Source organism: Protopterus annectens, chromosome 2.part2, assembly GCF_019279795.1.
Source record: "Protopterus annectens isolate FY-2018-M chromosome 2.part2, PAN1.0, whole genome shotgun sequence".
NCBI classification, from domain to species: domain Eukaryota; kingdom Metazoa; phylum Chordata; order Ceratodontiformes; family Protopteridae; genus Protopterus; species Protopterus annectens.
The window spans coordinates 14428570-14448382 of NC_056730.1; positions in this window are offsets into that span (position 1 = coordinate 14428570).

A 19813-nucleotide genomic window follows, 5' to 3' on the forward strand; every position below is an offset into this window, starting at 1 on the left:
GTGAAAGTATAGAAAATGAGAGTGAAGGACATTGTAGTGGTCATCAGTGAGTCACTCAGTCAGTGAAAGTATAGAAAATGAGAGTGAAGGACATTGTAGTGGTCATCAGTGAGTCACTCAGTCAGTGAAAGTATAGAAAATGAGAGTGAAGGACATTGTATTGGTCATCAGTGAGTCACTCAGTCAGTGAAAGTATAGAAAATGAGAGTGAAGGACATTGTAGTGGTCATCAGTGAGTCACTCAGTCAGTGAAAGTATAGAAAATGAGAGTGAAGGACATTGTATTGGTCATCAGTGAGTCACTCAGTGAAAGTATAGAAAATGAGAGTGAAGGACATTGTAGTGGTCATCAGTGAGTCACTCAGTCAGCGAAAGTATAGAAAATGAGAGGGAAGGACATTGTAGTGGTCATCAGTGAGTCACTCAGTCAGTGAAAGTATAGAAAATGAGAGTGAAGGACATTGTAGTGGTCATTAGTGAGTCAGTCAGCGAAAGTATAGAAAATGAGAGTGAAGGACATTGTGGTCATCAGTAAGTCACTCAGTCAGCGAAAGTACAGAAAATGAGAGTGAAGGACATTGTAGTGGTCATCAGTGAGTCACTCAGTCAGCGAAAGTATAGAAAATGAGAGTGAAGGACATTGTAGTGGTCATCAGTAAGTCACTCAGTCAGCGAAAGTACAGAAAATGAGAGTGAAGGACATTGTAGTGGTCATCAGTGAGTCAGTCAGTCAGTGAAAGTATAGAAAATGAGAGTGAAGGACATTGTAGTGGTCATCAGTGAGTCAGTCAGTGAAAGTATAGAAAATGAGAGTGAAGGACATTGTAGTGGTCATCAGTGAGTCAGTCAGTGAAAGTATAGAAAATGAGAGTGAAGGGCAGTGTAGTGGTCATTAGTGAGTCACTCAGTCAGCGAAAGTATAGAAAATGAGAGTGAAGGACATTGTAGTGGTCATCAGTAAGTCGCTCAGTCAGCGAAAGTACAGAAAATGAGAGCGAAGGACATTGTAGTGGTCATCAGTGAGTCACTCAGTCAGCGAAAGTATAGAAAATGAGAGTGAAGGACATTGTAGTGGCCGTCAGTGAGTCAGTCAGCGAAAGTATAGAAAGTGAGAGTGAAGGACATTGTAGTGGTCATCAGTGAGTCAGTCAGTGAAAGTATAGAAAATGAGAGTGAAGGACATTGTAGTGGTCATCAGTGAGTCACTCAGTCAGTGAAAGTATAGAAAATGAGAGTGAAGGACATTGTAGTGGTCATCAGTGAGTCACTCAGTGAAAGTATAGAAAATGAGAGTGAAGGACATTGTAGTGGTCATCAGTGAGTCAGTCAGCGAAAGTATAGAAAATGAGAGTGAAGGACATTGTAGTGGTCATCAGTAAGTCACTCAGTCAGTGAAAGTATAGAAAATGAGAGTGAAGGACATTGTAGTGGTCATCAGTGAGTCACTCAGTCAGCGAAAGTATAGAAAATGAGAGTGAAGGACATTGTAGTGGTCATCAGTAAGTCACTCAGTCAGCGAAAGTACAGAAATTGAGAGTGAATGACATTGTAGTGGTCATCAGTGAGTCAGTCAGTCAGTGAAAGTATAGAAAATGAGAGTGAAGGACATTGTAGTGGTCATCAGTGAGTCACTCAGTCAGCGAAAGTATAGATAATGAGAGTGAAGGACATTGTAGTGGTCATCACTAAGTCACTCAGTCAGCGAAAGTACAGAAAATGAGAGTGAAGGACATTGTAGTGGTCATCAGTGAGTCAGTCAGCGAAAGTACAGAAAATGAGAGTGAAGGACATTGTAGTGGTCATCAGTGAGTCACTCAGTCAGTGAAAGTATAGAAAATGAGAGTGAAGGACATTGTAGTGGTCATCAGTGAGTCACTCAGTCAGTGAAAGTATAGAAAATGAGAGTGAAAGACATTGTAGTGGTCATCAGTGAGTCACTCAGTCAGTGAAAGTATAGAAAATGAGAGTGAAGGACATTGTATTGGTCATCAGTGAGTCACTCAGTCAGTGAAAGTATAGAAAATGAGAGTGAAGGACATTGTAGTGGTCATCAGTGAGTCACTCAGTCAGTGAAAGTATAGAAAATGAGAGTGAAGGACATTGTATTGGTCATCAGTGAGTCACTCAGTCAGTGAAAGTATAGAAAATGAGAGTGAAGGACATTGTAGTGGTCATCAGTGAGTCACTCAGTCAGCGAAAGTATAGAAAATGAGAGTGAAGGACATTGTAGTGGTCATCAGTGAGTCACTCAGTCAGTGAAAGTATAGAAAATGAGAGTGAAGGACATTGTAGTGGTCATTAGTGAGTCAGTCAGCGAAAGTATAGAAAATGAGAGTGAAGGACATTGTGGTCATCAGTAAGTCACTCAGTCAGCAAAAGTACAGAAAATGAGAGTGAAGGACATTGTAGTGGTCATCAGTGAGTCACTCAGTCAGCGAAAGTATAGAAAATGAGAGTGAAGGACATTGTAGTGGTCATCAGTAAGTCACTCAGTCAGCGAAAGTACAGAAAATGAGAGTGAAGGACATTGTAGTGGTCATCAGTGAGTCAGTCAGTCAGTGAAAGTATAGAAAATGAGAGTGAAGGACATTGTAGTGGTCATCAGTGAGTCACTCAGTCAGCGAAAGTATAGAAAATGAGAGTGAGGGACATTGTAGTGGTCATCAGTAAGTCACTCAGTCAGCGAAAGTACAGAAAATGAGAGTGAAGGACATTGTAGTGGTCATCAGTGAGTCAGTCAGCGAAAGTACAGAAAATTAGAGTGAAGAACATTGTAGTGGCCATCAGTGAGTCACTCAGTCAGTGAAAGTATAGAAAATGAGAGTGAAGGACATTGTAGTGGTCATCAGTGAGTCACTCAGTCAGTGAAAGTCTAGAAAATGAGAGTGAAGGACATTGTAGTGGTCATCAGTGAGTCACTCAGTCAGTGAAAGTATAGAAAATGAGAGTGAAGGACATTGTATTGGTCATCAGTGAGTCACTCAGTCAGTGAAAGTATAGAAAATGAGAGTGAAGGACATTGTAGTGGTCATCAGTGAGTCACTCAGTCAGTGAAAGTATAGAAAATGAGAGTGAAGGACATTGTAGTGGTCATCAGTGAGTCACTCAGTCAGTGAAAGTATAGAAAATGAGAGTGAAGGACTTTGTAGTGGTCATCAGTGAGTCACTCAGTCAGTGAAAGTATAGAAAATGAGAGTGAAGGACATTGTAGTGGTCATCAGTGAGTCACTCAGTCAGTGAAAGTATAGAAAATGAGAGTGAAGGACATTGTAGTGGTCATCAGTGAGTCACTCATTCAGTGAAAGTATAGAAAATGAGAGTGAAGGACATTGTAGTGGTCATCAGTGAGTCACTCAGTCAGTGAAAGTATAGAAAATGAGAGTGAAGGACATTGTAGTGGTCATCAGTGAGTCAGTCAGCGAAAGTATAGAAAATGAGAGTGAAGGACATTGTAGTGGTCATCAGTGAGTCAGTCAGTCAGTGAAAGTATAGAAAATGAGAGTGAAGGACATTGTAGTGGTCATCAATAAGTCACTCAGTCAGTGAAAGTATAGAAAATGAGAGTGAAGGACATTGTAGTGGTCATCAGTAAGTCACTCAGTCAGCGAAAGTACAGAAAATGAGAGTGAAGGACATTGTAGTGGTCATCAGTGAGTCAGTCAGCGAAAGTACAGAAAATTAGAGTGAAGAACATTGTAGTGGTCATCAGTGAGTCACTCAGTCAGTGAAAGTATAGAAAATGAGAGTGAAGGACATTGTAGTTGTCATCAGTGAGTCACTCAGTCAGTGAAAGTATAGAAAATGAGAGTGAAGGACATTGTAGTGGTCATCAGTGAGTCACTCATTCAGTGAAAGTATAGAAAATGAGAGTGAAGGACATTGTAGTGGTCATCAGTGAGTCACTCAGTCAGTGAAAGTATAGAAAATGAGAGTGAAGGACATTGTAGTGGCCGTCAGTGAGTCAGTCAGCAAAAGTATAGAAAATGAGAGTGAAGGACATTGTAGTGGTCATCAGTGAGTCAGTCAGTCAGTGAAAGTATAGAAAATGAGAGTGAAGGACATTGTAGTGGTCATCAGTGAGTCACTCAGTCAGCGAAAGTATAGAAAATGAGAGTGAAGGACATTGTAGTGGTCATCAGTAAGTCACTCAGTCAGCGAAAGTACAGAAAATGAGAGTGAAGGACATTGTAGTGGTCATCAGTGAGTCAGTCAGCGAAAGTACAGAAAATTAGAGTGAAGAACATTGTAGTGGTCATCAGTGAGTCACTCAGTCAGTGAAAGTATAGAAAATGAGAGTGAAGGACATTGTAGTGGTCATCAGTGAGTCACTCAGTCAGTGAAAGTCTAGAAAATGAGAGTGAAGGACATTGTAGTGGTCATCAGTGAGTCACTCAGTCAGTGAAAGTATAGAAAATGAGAGTGAAGGACATTGTATTGGTCATCAGTGAGTCACTCAGTCAGTGAAAGTATAGAAAATGAGAGTGAAGGACATTGTAGTGGTCATCAGTGAGTCACTCAGTCAGTGAAAGTATAGAAAATGAGAGTGAAGGACATTGTAGTGGTCATCAGTGAGTCACTCAGTCAGTGAAAGTATAGAAAATGAGAGTGAAGGACTTTGTAGTGGTCATCAGTGAGTCACTCAGTCAGCGAAAGTATAGAAAATGAGAGTGAAGGACATTGTAGTGGTCATCAGTGAGTCACTCAGTCAGTGAAAGTATAGAAAATGAGAGTGAAGGACATTGTAGTGGTCATCAGTGAGTCACTCATTCAGTGAAAGTATAGAAAATGAGAGTGAAGGACATTGTAGTGGTCATCAGTGAGTCACTCAGTCAGTGAAAGTATAGAAAATGAGAGTGAAGGACATTGTAGTGGCCGTCAGTGAGTCAGTCAGCGAAAGTATAAAAAATGAGAGTGAAGGACATTGTAGTGGTCATCAGTGAGTCACTCAGTCAGTGAAAGTATAGAAAATGAGAGTGAAGGACATTGTAGTGGTCATCAGTGAGTCACTCAGTCAGCGAAAGTATAGAAAATGAGAGTGAAGGACATTGTAGTGGTCATCAGTGAGTCACTCAGTCAGTGAAAGTATAGAAAATGAGAGTGAAGGACATTGTAGTGGTCATCAGTGAGTCACTCAGTCAGCAAAAGTATAGAAAATGAGAGTGAAGGACATTGTAGTGGTCATCAGTGAGTCAGTCAGTCAGCGAAAGTATAGAAAATGAGAGTGAAGGACATTGTAGTGGTCATCAGTGAGTCACTCAGTCAGTGAAAGTATAGAAAATGAGAGTGAAGGACATCGTAGTGGTCATCAGTGAGTCACTCAGTCAGTGAAAGTATAGAAAATGAGAGTAAAGGACATTGTAGTGGTCATCAGTGAGTCACTCAGTCAGTGAAAGTATAGAAAATGAGAGTGAAGGACATTGTAGTGGTCATCAGTGAGTCAGTCAGTGAAAGTATAGAAAATGAGAGTGAAGGACATTGTAGTGGTCATCAGTGAGTCACTCAGTCAGTGAAAGTATAGAAAATGAGAGTGAAGGACATTGTAGTGGTCATCAGTGAGTCACTCAGTCAGTGAAAGTATATAAAATGAGAGTGAAGGACATTGTAGTGGTCATCAGTGAGTCACTCAGTCAGTGAAAGTACAGAAAATGAGAGTGAAGGACATTGTAGTGGTCATCAGTGAGTCACTCAGTCAGTGAAAGTATAGAAAAGGAGAGTGAAGGACATTGTAGTGGTCATCAGTGAGTCACTCAGTCAGCGAAAGTATAGAAAATGAGAGTGAAGGACATTGTAGTGGTCATCAGTGAGTCACTCAGTCAACGAAAGTATAGAAAATGAAAGTGAAGGACATTGTAGTGGTCATCAGTGAGTCAGTCAGTGAAAGTATAGAAATTGAGAGTGAAGGACATTGTAGTGGTCATCAGTGAGTCACTCAGTCAGTGAAAGTATAGAAAATGAGAATGAAGGACATTGTAGTGGCCGTCAGTGAGTCAGTCAGTGAAAGTATAGAAAATGAGAGTGAAGGACATTGTAGTGGTCATCAGTGAGTCACTCAGTCAGCGAAAGTATAGAAAATGAGAGTGAAGGACATTGTAGTGGCCGTTAGTGAGTCAGTCAGTGAAAGTATAGAAAATGAGAGTGAAGGACATTGTAGTGGTCATCAATAAGTCACTCAGTCAGTGAAAGTATAGAAAATGAGAGTGAAGGACATTGTAGTGGTCATCAGTAAGTCACTCAGTCAGTGAAAGTATAGAAAATGAGAGTGAAGGACATCGTAGCGGTCATCAGTGAGTCAGTCAGTGAAAGTATAGAAAATGAGAGTGAAGGACATCGTAGTGGTCATCAGTGAGTCACTCAGTCAGTGAAAGTATAGAAAATGAGAGTGAAGGACATTGTAGTGGTCATCAGTGAGTCACTCAGTCAGTGAAAGTATAGAAAATGAGAGTGAAGGACATTGTAGTGGTCATCAGTGAGTCACTCAGTCAGTGAAAGTATAGAAAATGAGAGTGAAGGACATTGTAGTGGTCATCAGTGAGTCAGTCAGTGAAAGTATAGAAAATGAGAGTGAAGGACATTGTAGTGGTCATCAGTGAGTCACTCAGTGACAGTACAGAAAATGTGAGTGGAAGGATAATGCAGTAATTCACGCACCCACATATCATCAGTAAGTCAGTCAGTGAAAGCACAGGAAATCAGAGTGGAAGATATTGTAGTGATTTACACACCCACAATTCATCAGTAAGTTGGTCAGTCGAAGTATAGGAAATCAGAGTGGAGGATATTGTAGTGATTCGCACACCCAAAGACGGTAGTGTTACAACCTTGCATTATCGTGGGAGTATTTCTGTGTTAAGCTGTTGTGGAAGGATCCTGATGCACTTTATCTTCAATGGATGAAATACAATTAAACATCTAACATTTCCGCAGGAATGATACTTGGTTTCATTGTGCAACATGGAACTGGTACAGCACTCATTAGTCTCATTCGCATGTTCAAAGCCAGTTATAAATGTCACTCTGCAGGAACAAGCTTTCCTAAATTTTTAAATGCGTTTGACTTGGTAAAGTTTTTTTCATTGAGAAGATAAATATCCTGTAGCTAGATAATCACGATGGTCAATTGTTAATGTTTTGAGAGTTACCTACCTGACTGGTTACTGATGGCTAATTTGCAAGGCAGCTATCTCAGCTAATCCTACAAAGAAGATCCAAAATGCTCGGTGCTGATTAAATCCAACCAAAGGAAGACAGTCCAGGCAATCAAATAAGAAAAAACCTTCCAGAAGGATACTGCTGTCGTATAAAAGTTCTTTATTAAAACCAAAACAAGAATCTTGCCCATGTTTTTATGTGGGCAAGACCAACAATATGTTCAAAGTGAGACTGTTACAGCATCTATCAGCCATAAGGAATGGTGATGTTCATAATGCCCTATGCAGGCATGTCACTGAGTTTCCAACACATGCTTTTACCTTTAGGGCTATAGTGAACGTCACATTAAACAAGAGAGGGGGGGATGTAAAACAACAGACAGAACTGGTTGAGTCAAGGTGGATCATTGAACTCATGGCTCATAGATGGCCCGGCCTTAATGATGTCATACCCATGAAGCCCGCCCTGAGAAATAGGCGGGTCTTTTACTGATTTATGATTGGCTTAGGTTTGTTTTAAATAATGTCTCAAGATGATTATGCTTTGTCTGATGAAGGGTAACACCCGAAAGCGCTAATCCTACAAAGCAGCAGCATTCTCAAAGGCTCTGTGATTGGCCATCTACTTTTCATGGTCTTTCTGACTAATCTGTGATGACTTTGGGAAGAGTCTATTTCTTCCAGTAAGCTAGTGATGTAATTCTCTGTCGCATACCTTCAAAACTAGATCACATCTAAAAGTATTTGCATTTCTACTTTCTTATGCTTGTGAAACATAATGATATTACAATGTGCTTTTCTCATGTTCTGATAATTATACCTTTGTTCTGCCTAACTGCAACTTCCACAGTTATGGCTTTGGGTATTTCACAGCCATTATCAATGTTCTGAATGTCTTGATAAAGTAAATGCTTAGAGCTTGATGTCCTACAGTTACCTGTGTGTACTTGATGTATTGTGCTAATATTCATGCATAGCTGACTGTCCTGTAATACTACCCACAGACTCATACTGCTAAAATTCACCCTACTGACTTACACTGCTATAATAAAGCTACCCAGCCCAGACCAACCATACCTGCACACACACTCTCATCCAGTACCCCTCCTTTTCCCCATCACTCTTTGCCACACTTCAGTACTCTCATTTCACAGCCACACCTCTCCCACTCTACCACCACTCATTACCATTATCTATCTGCCTACACCTCTGCTCACTTTTCCTCTATCAGCTAGTAACTATCTGTCTCTCATTTTATTCCAGCTCGCTAGAACCTAATCACAAGGCCCTTTCAATCAGGAATACCATCCAAACACCAGCTCCTGCTACCCAGCACCTACAAAGTTGCTGTGTACAAATTAGACAGCTGTGTAACTAGTCTCAGCAGCCCATAACATATCCACTGCTGCTTTGCAAGCTGTAAGGGACTGCAAGGTCCACTTAATTTAATTGAAATGCAACAGTACTATTTTATTGCAACAAGCCCATTTCACACTCTTTCCTCAAACAATTGACTAGCCACTACCTGCATTTGATATCAGCTATCACTGATAGAATTTTGCTCATCTCTATTGGGGCTCTAACCCTCTCCATTCGCCCTATGGACTCACTCCACTCCTCTATCCTGCCCCCTATTCCCATCCACCCCACTACTTGTACATTTATTTCAACCACTGGTCCACCCATTTCTCACATCAGCCAGTTAATGTTTGGCCACACCCATCACACACACTGACCTATCATACTCTCTACCCATCAATAAACTATGCCTCTTTCCCCATATCACCTCCTACACCTAATCACAATTCTTAGCTCCCTCACTTATATCACCTATCTCATTCAACTACCACACCCCAACCATACATCCCTTTCTCACTCCATATCCACCATCCAACCTACTTACACACCACCTTTCCCATCCATGACACACAAACTCTACTCTTTTAACCCAACCCTACTATTTAAATACTAAATTCTTCCCATCCTACATACTCACTACACACACCCTCACCCCCATTCCAATAAATCCTTCCCCTTTCTACACTCAAACACTCCACTCTCACTAAACCACCTTACACTTATCCTCCATCAAATCATCCTGTCACTCCCTGGTGACATTCACCCCAGGCCCATACGCCCAACTATAACCTCCAACTCCACTCACAAACACACTCACACCTCTAAATCTGTTTGCCTTGCCACATTCAATGCCCAAAGCCTTAGAAATAAAATCCCTCACCTCCATGCCTGGCTTTCCCACAACCATCCCGACATAACTGCCCTCTCAGAGACCAGGCTTAAACCCTGCATAAAGGATAATGAAATCCTTCCTCCAGGCTACCACATCATTTGCAATGATAGACTTAACAAGAAAGGTGGAGGTATAGCTATTATCTACTCTTCCTCCTATACCATCACCCCATATACCAAGTTCATCCCTAACTTTAGCAGCACTGAAATTACTACAGCTCTGCTAAAACTTAGTCACAAATCCATATGCATAGCCACCCTATATATATATATATATATACCCAGGCAATAACATTTCAGTCCTAGAAGAAATCCTCTCCTGGTTTTCCTCTAATATAAAAAATGAAACCTATATCCTAGGTGACACTAACATTAATCGGGCCACAACAAATTCACAAGCCCCATCTCACTCAGTCAACCTCTTCAACTTCACCCAACTAATAAACTCACTGACCAGACAGAACAAAAATGGATCCTCTTGCATCATCATTGACTGGATCCTTACATCCTATCCCAACCTTATCACAAACTCAGGAATCCTTTCAGACCCTTGAAGCAACTACCTTCCTGCTTTCCCTAAGCATCACCCCTCCCCTCTCCAGCATCAACATCACTGCATACACACTCACAATCTCTCCCATTTCAACCCTCTAACATTTTCAGAATGTCTAAAGCTTACTGACTGGTCCCCCCCCCAAGAACTCTGCCCCTTGATAACGCTATTACCTACTTCAAAGATACCTTCTTAAACCTACCCAACAACCATGTTCCCCTAAGAACTAAACAAATCAAAGCCAATCCATCCCCTGGCTATCCAAAGAAACCAAACACGCCATGCTACAAAGAGACAAAATTTGGAAACAATAGCAAAAACAACAAACAACCCAACCTCTTACTAGAATTCAAACAACTTTGAAACTCTATAAAAAACAAATAACCAGAGACCGTACAGTATACTACTCCAAACTTCAACCCAAACACTCAACCAACCCTAGGAAATTCTGGGACACAATTTCTTCCCTCCTCCACCCAGGTAACAGAGAAAACCCCTGCCCCAATCCAAATCTTACTGATCTGGACACTGCCACTCAAGTCAACTCCTTCTTCATAGATTGCATTGGTAAATTGTCCTTCTCTTTCCACCACACCCCCAACCCCTACTCCTCCAGCCTCCCAACCCCACCAACATCTCACACCCCTCCTCCCTCTTCAATCTTAAACCCATCCCTACAAGTACTATAAAAAAACTACTCCTCCAACTAAAACCTAGCCAAAACACACCTGACAATCTTCCACCAACCTTCCTAAAAATATCCGCTGACAGTATTGCCTTTCCCATTTCCATCTTAATCAACAGATCCATCCATGAATCCTATGTCCCTTCCATCTGGCTTCACGCATACATCCCACTTCACAAAGGAGGCAAAAACACAGACACCTCCAATTTCAGACCTATAGCTATCCTTTCCCCACTTTCAAAAATCCTGGAGAAATGTATCCATACTCAACTCATGTCATATCTGACTCATAAAACCTTCTCACCCCCACTCAACATGGCCACAGTACCATGACTGCCCTCCTATCTTTCCTTGAAACCATAAACCAAGCATGCAACACTAGTAAACTCATATCTTCCCTGTTCCTTGACCTATTCAAAGCTTTTGACACCATCTCCCACCCTTTACTCTTTACTCAGCTCTCATCTCTCAATCTCTCCAATTCCACCCTAGCCTGGTTCTCAAGCTACCTGTCTGAATACCAACAAGCCATTCAATGGAAATCCTCAACCTCCCCCTTTCTGCACACCCCTACTGGGGTGCCACAAGGAGCAGTTCTAGGACCACTACTCTTCAATGTATTTATCAATAACTTTCAATGTACCATCCCTGACTCCTCAGTAATCCAATATGCAGATGACTAAACAATCATCTGCTCAGCTTACCCCCCCCCCCTCTGAACTGCTTCAAAAAAATCAGTCAGCCTTCTCTAAAACAGAATCCTGGATGCAAAACTACCACCTTGCCCTAAACGCTAATAAAACTAAACTGATGATCTTTTCCCCCTCTAGAAATTCCCCAATCAACAAAAACTCTTTCTCTGTACTCAGTAAGGATAATATCTCCATCACAACTGTATCCAATACCAAACTCCTTGGTGTCTTCATTGATGAACCTCTAAAATTTGACACCCATATCCAATGTGTCATAAAAAAAAACACACTAAAAGCTAGGTCTCCTATACAGACACAACTGCTCTCTCTCCCTCTCCACCAGGAAAACCCTAAATTCCTCCTACCTTCTCCCATCTTTTATGTACAGAGCTCATCTGCTAAACAATCTCCAGCTCAGCCTACAATCTTAACTTGACTCATGCTACAATAAAATAAGTACATTTGCTACCAACTCAAAAAACTCCTCCCACCACTGCGACTCTCTCCATACTGTACAATGGCTCGAACTGCCTAATTACTTGTCCTTGCTTAAACTCACCAATGCCCATAAACTCGTATATAAACCTGCCAGCTGCCCCTCTCTCTCTCTCTACCACATTAACTCCTTACATCCCTAACCGCTCACTCAGATCAGAAAACCAAAACTTCCTACAAGTGTACAAGCCCTCATGTACCCCTGGCCACCTGCTGCTTTCCTGCTCCATTTCTAAACTGTGGAACTCTCTCCTTCCCACCCTTCACAATACTCCTGACCTCATCAAATTCAAATCTTTTTTGTTCTCTCATCTTACTTCAAAATGGATATGCCCATGTCACTCTCTAACATAACTTCCACCCTCTAGCTATTAATTTTCTCCACCCTCTGCTACACCTACTTCACATAACCTCACTTACCTATTACAACTCTCTGTTACAACCTTACTGGACAGTGACCTGCTGCACATAACTTTACTCTCTTATATGAACTGCATTTTAACTCATAAAAATAAAAATCCACATGTATTCTCACTTGTCTGTACCAAGTTTATGTTATCACATTTATTTTTATTTTATACTGTATTTCTATGAATATAAAAATGATTGTATAGACTGTTTGCATTTTGTATTTAGATTGTTTGTATTTCTATGAATACAAAAATGATTGTATAGATTGTTTGCAATGTCTGCAATTGTCATTGGAGCTTTTCTCCCCAGGTCTCCACTGAAAATGGCCTCTTCGTGGCCCAGTGGACTTCCCCGGTCATTAAACTGAAATAAATAAATAAAATAAATATCAGCTAACTAACCCGAGATTAAAATTGTTGATTGTAAATAGGTGCTTAGTCAAGACTGTACTTGAAGTTAGCAGAGTGGCTGACACTACTCGAGAAGTGGTCCCCATATGAAATACCTCCTCCTCCTCTTCTTCAGTAAGGAAACAATGTTCATCTAACACATCAGCCAGGTGCCTGTGAAGATTCACAATAAACTTGATTACAAGTTCATCACTGTAGCACTTCCTAATCAGGACATTGTCTGCATCACATCCAAAACTGTCTGAATAAAGCTTTGACTTATTAATGAATTGCTTCCTGTGTCAAAGGTGCTGGGTCTGAACCTTTCCAGCTTCACTTGCCTACTGTGTGACATTGAACAAGTAACTTAAGCAGACAGTGCTTTGGGTGAATGAGAATTTGAGCTAGGCTCCTTAATGCTCTCATGGACTGCATGCCTAGTAACTACCTGCAAACCTAACAATTAATATACATATTCATTAATCTCTTTGTTCGAACTTTGGTAATGTTTTTTTTTTGGCTTGTCTCATCCTGAACTCAGGTTTAGTGATTCCATTTTAAAATGTTAATAGTTTGGAAGCACTGAAAAGGCATAAATTTAAGCATAACTTTAATTTCACACCTCCAAATGGGTGGAAGAAAAATTGTCTAGTTGAAGTGGTCTCTATAAATGCCTTTGCCACCTAAGTACTATTAAAAGTATCATGTCCCCCTCAAACATCAAGTGCAAATCATTGCAACAGTTTATTACTGCAGTGCTATGTATTTACCAAGTAATTAAATAATTTATTGCCCTTGACTTGCTTACATATGGATTAATTGATTTCCTATGCTCAGCCAAGTCTCAACTCATCAATATTCCAAGGCTTGAGGAAAAAACTGCTGCACTTTGCCATTGCTTTCTCAAGTCTAGACTGATGCATTTGACTGGCTCAATACCTGAAAAGAAAAAAAAAAGATTTATACTTCCTCAAAGTACAACTGATTATTTATCTTCCAGTCCTGTGTCTTTACTTTCAAAGCCTTGGTGCATCTGTCTGTTTAGTCTGAATGAGAATGTATATTAAATAGTAACTAGTATATACTGTATTCCTTTATTTCAAATTTGATGACTGAGATCATGTATTAAGACCTATTTTCAAGGGAGGCTCATGAAGTAATAACTAAAATCAACAATGCATGTTCACCTGTTTCTTTGTATTCTTCTTGCAATAATATGATACTTGAGAAAGTGCCATAAAGCAACCTCACTACAGTAACGTGAATTGTGGTAAATCTCACTTGATAAATGTCCACTGCTATTTTAAATGTTTACATACAAGCATACATAAAATGATGAGAAAATATAACTGTCATCATTAAAGTAAACAGCCAGAAAAAAAGAGGTGCCATGTTCCTGTCAAATACTATACATCAGGTTTGAGTTTATTTAAAAGGCAACCTGGGCTGTTGTCAGGGCCCATTGATGTTGTGTTTTTAGCCTTACAGAGGTCAGGGATGACCTGCGCTCTTGAGATAGGCTGAGGAATGGTGGCAGGTATACTTTGGGTGATGACTGGAGGGGACAGGGGGGTGAAGTTTGCTCGAAATCTGTCAGCCAGGTTGTTTACTTCCTCTGGTTGAGTATGGGTGGTGGCATCCACAACCAGCTCTGTGCATACCTGGGTATTCCCCTTAAGATTTCAGACATATTTACAAAATACTTTATGACATCACCTCCAAATACAGCATTGGTTATGAATCACATGCAACACAGTGGAACTGTTAACAGTCATACAACTCAACTTATTTCATGTCATTATATCAGTTGTACATCATATGACTATAAATGTATCAGTGGAAATGTGTGGGTGACAACCCTAATACCATATATGACCACATTATGACTGTTGTGGATATGGTTCATGCAGAACAGTTAAAGACACAGATGTTGACAGTCCCACAGTGCTTCTGTGGCACACATGAATAATCCTTGTGAACAGCAACACAATCATGCATACAATGAATTCCTTAAGATTGCAAGTGAATCTCAACATGTCATGTGCTTTTGTACATATGTTTGGGCCCCTACTGTTTGGCATATACTTCTCTGAAGTACAGGCAAACACTGAAGGGCTGTGGCTGACCAAGTTTGCAGACGACTGCAAACTGGGTGCTATAACAGAGTCTCCGGCCGACATGGATATCCCCCAGAAGGGCCTAAATGAGACTAATGCATGGTGTCAAAGCCATGGTCTCAAGCTAAATGCTAAAAAATGCGTAGTAATCCCCTTTGGAAAAAACAGAGTACCCGCGAACTACCACATAGGAGGTAACCCCCTGAAATCTGAAGTAGTAATAAGGGATCTAGGGACCCAAGTAGATAGTCAGCTTTCCTTTGATAACCATGTTGCCAAGGTGGTTAGAAAATCCTTCTATGTGACCCATCTGATCACGAAAGGGTTTGCATCAAGATCTAAGGATGTAATGGTGCCCCTCTACTCTTCCCTCATCAGACCCATTATTGAGTACAATGCACCAATTGGTATGTACTGGCTAGGCATCTCCAGCAGCTGGAGAGACCACAGAGGTACCTCACTAAGAGGATTACTGGCCTCAAACAGTTGCCCTATGCAGCATGATTGAAAAAACTAAGGCTTTTCTCTGTTGCATACCGCCTTCTCAGAGGCGATCTCTGTCTAACATACAGAGCCATGTCCAACCCAGAACTGTTGAACATGCTCCATCTTAGCAAAACCAAATCCACTCGAGCTACAAGCTCTAGGGATATAAACCTCAGCACAACAATGAATAGAACATACTGGAGGGATAGATTCCCTTCGCAAAGACTTCCTTTGCTATGGAACAAGGTGCCGATCTACATAAGACAGAGCCCCTCACTATCACTCTTCAAGAGGAACCTTGACGAGTGGATGGGTAACAGAAAGTTCACACCAGGGATCATACCAACAGCTCTACTAGATAGGGGCCAAGGGTACTCGCTGCTAGATCAAAGGCCTAGGGAACTCACCAAAGGGGCGGTGAATACCGCACAATGTGGCTGGGTGAATATATGCCTTCGGGCAGATAGCCCAGTACCTACCTATGAACCTATGAACCTACAGCCCTGATCAGTATCAGCAAGAAACTATGATCCCTCATAAAATCATCCAAGACTAGCTTCAAAAGAAAAATTGCCAAGGACTCCAAAGATAACCACAAGGCATTCTTTAGCTATGTCAAGAATCTAAGTGGCAATTCTCGAATATGCTCGGAGTTAGTGCAGAATGGCAAAAAATACACTGAACCAACAGATATCGCCAACATCCTGGCAGACAGGTTCAGTGCAAACTTCACCTCCCTCTCACCCCCAAAAGGGCCCATAACCATACCAGATGAATGTAGTGCTCCTGAAATCACAGACACCCAGGTTAAAACAGCCCTCTCCAAAGCCAAAAACACAGCATCAATGGGACCAGATGGTGTCCCAGGCTGTGTCCTACATGTGCTCAAAGATGAAATAATCCCTCACCTAAACACACTGTTCAAACTCAGCCTTCCCACAGGTTACATGCCCATAGAGTGGTGCACAGCAATGGTTATTCTGCTCCACAAAGGTGGAGCCACAACAGACCCCAGGAACTATCACCCTATAAGCCTGACTAGCTTGGTCTGCAAGGCTATGGAGTGCATCATCATGGATTTCATTAACAGAGACATTGGGAACCTCCAAACACTGGACCCTACCCAGTTCAGCTTTGTCAAGGGCAGATCATGCCTGCTAAATCTGGTGGACTTCTTTGAGACAGTTACCAAGACTGAGACGAGGGAAAGGTGGTCCACACAGCCTACCTAGACATCGCAAAGGCCTTCGCCGCCATTCCCCATTCATGTATTATAGACAAGCTCACCAGCCTGAACATAAACCCCTACATCACGAGATGGGTTGCCAACTGGCTCATGGACAGAACCCACATGGTAAGAGTTGTGGGAGCTAGGTCTGACTCTAAACCAGTTACAAGTGGCGTTACCCAGGGCTCAGTCCTAGGACCCCTCCTGTTCAGCATATACTTCTCAGAGGTACAGGCAAGCACAGGAGGACTATGGCTGACCAAGTTCACAGACGACTGCAAACTAGGGGCTATAATTGATTCTCTGGCTGACACAGACATCATCCAAAAGGGTCTCACTGAGACAAATACCTGATGCCAAAACCATGGCCTCAAACCATGGTGCCAAAAATGCATAGTCATCCCCTTTGGAAAAAACAAAGTACCCACAAGCTACCACATAGGTGGTAGCTCCTAAATACAGGAAACATAATAAAGGATCTGGAGACCCAAGTAGATAGTAACCTCTCCTTTGATAATCACATTGCCAAAGTGGTTAGAAAATCCTTCTATGTGGCCCACCTAATCATAAAAGGATTCACATCCAGATCAAAAGAGGTCATTGTGCCCCTCTACGCATCACTCATCAGACCCATCACAGAGTACAATGTCTCATTTGGGATGTGCCTTACAAGATACCTGCATCAGCTGGAAAGACCACAGAAGTACCTCACCAAGAGGATCACTGGCCTCAAACAGATGCCCTATGCAGCTCGACTGAAGAAACTCTAGCTGTACTCAGTTGCATACCACCTACTCAGAGGTGATCTCTGCCTGACATACAAGGTGATGTCCAACCCAGAATTGATGGACATGCTCCACCTAAAGAAAACCATTTCCCCTCAAGCCACATGCTCTAGGGATCTAAACCTCACCACAACAATAAATAGGACATGCTAGAGGGATAGATTCCTGTCCCAGAGACTTCCCATTCTCAGGAACAAGATTCCAATCTACATTAGGCAGAGCTCCTCACTAACCCTCTTCAGGAGAAACCTTGCCGAGTGGATGAGAAACAGAAAGTTTACCCCGGGCATCACTTCAATGGCTGTGCTGGACAGAGGCACAGGGAACTAATCTAAGGAGGCAGCAAAAGCCAACACATTCCGGCTAGGCTTATAAATGCCTTTGGGCAGATAGCCTACTACCTACCTATGAACCTATGAACGTTGCAACATGTGGAGGAACCCAAGTATATGTGCCCATGTAATCGGTATGATGTAATATTACTGTATGTCATGTAATGTTTCCAGATGCTAGGTGTACACATGCATACATGTGCCAGACTGCATCTGTCACTGTGATGGTTACATGACAACTGTGTAGAATGTTGATATACTGCAGTACAAGAACACACGCCTTTATAAGGCAACAATATACATAGTATCATCCCATACAAAAGCCCTCAGGAGGCATATCACTACAGCTGTTATGGAAGGAATATGTAACAAAATGTCAGCAGCAGCCATCAATATAGTAGCTCAAATCACAGATTGAAATACACTGTTGTAGGGCTACAGTTCATCCACAATTCAACAAAGCACATGTTCATAGGTTAATAGGTTCATAGGTAGGTACTAGGCTATCAGCCCTAGGGCCCATACAAGCCTAGCCAAAAAATGTACCCTGGCTTTCGCCACCCAAGAAATTTATTTTCCTGTGCCCCTGTCGAGCAGAGCCACAGAAGTGATCCCCGGGGTGAATTTCCCATTTCCCATCCAATCATCAAGATTTTTCTTGAAGAGTGCTAATGAGGAGCTCTGTTTGACATAGATAGGTAGTCTGTTCCAGAGTATGGAAAGTCTCTGGGACAGGAATCTATCTCTCCAGCATGTTCTGTTTATTGTGGTGACAAGGTTTAGGTCCCTAGAGCATGTAGCTTGGAGGGATTGGGATTTCTTTAAGTGGAGCATGTCCAACAGCTCTGGGTTTGACATAGCTTTGTATGTTAGGCAGAGATCCCCCCTGAGTAGGCGATATGCGATGGAGTAAAGCTGTAGTTTTTTGAGACGGTCTGCATAGGGCATCTGTTTGAGGCCAGTAATCCTCTTTGTGAGGTATTTCTGTGGTCTTTCCAGTTGTTGTAGATGTCTTGTGAGGTACATACCAAAAGGGGTGTTGTACTCTATAATGGGTCTAATGAGTGATGAGTAGAGGGGAACAATGACCTCTTTTTTTCTGGATGGGAATCCTTTGTGATGAGATGAGCCACGTAGAAGGATTTCCTGACCACTGTGGCGATGTGATTATCAAAGGAGAGACTACTGTCCACCTGTGTCCCAAGGTCTCATCACATTTTAGCATTAAGTAGACTACCAGCTATGTGGTAGTTCATGGGTACAGAGTTTTTACCAAAGGGGATGACAATACACTTTTTGGCATTGAGCTTCAGGCCATGGCTTTGACACCAGGTATCTGTCTCAGTGAGGCCCTTTTATAGTTTGTCCACATCGTTAGGAGTTTCGATTATGGCTCCTAGTTTGCAGTCATCTGCAAACTTAGTTAGCCAAAGACCTTCTGTGTTGGCCTGCACTTCAGAGAAGTAGATACCAAACAGGAGAGGACCCAGGACTGAACCCTGTGGTACTCCACTTGTCACTGGTCTGATGTCGGATTTGGAATCCACTACTTTCACAGTGTGGGTTCTGTCCATGAGCCAGTTGGCAACCCATCTTGTGACATAGGGATTTATACCTAGTTTACTGAGCTTATCTATAATTCCAGAGTGGGGGATGGTGTTGAAAGCCTTGGCGAGATCTAGATAAGCTGTGTGAACCATTTTACCCTCATCTATGGCTTTGGTGACTGCTTCAAAGAAGTCAATCAGGTTTAGGAGACATGATCTGCCTTTTACAAATCCAAACTGGGTAGGGTCCAGAGTTTGGAGAATACCAATGTCTTTGTTTATGAGTTCCACAATGATACGTTCCATGGCCTTGCAGACCAGGCTCGTGAGGCTAATGGGGTGGTAGTTCCCGGGGTCCATCATAGCTCCCCCTTTTTGGAGTGGGATAACCGTCGCGGTGCACCATTCAGTGGGTACAAAGCCTGAGGTGAGGCAATGATTGAACATGGTACTTAGGTAGGGTGCCAGTTCATTCTGTAGTTCATGTAGAATGCAGCCTGGGATATTGTCAGGTCCCATGGATGCTGTGTTCTTGGCTTTGGAGAGTGTGTTTTTTACCTGTGCAGCCGTGATTATAGGAACTTTGCATTCTTCCGGTATAGAGATGGGCCCTCTAGGGGGTGAGAGGGGGTAAAGTTAGCACTGAACCTATCTGCTAGGATGTTGGCAATATCAGTTGGTTCTGTATATTTAGT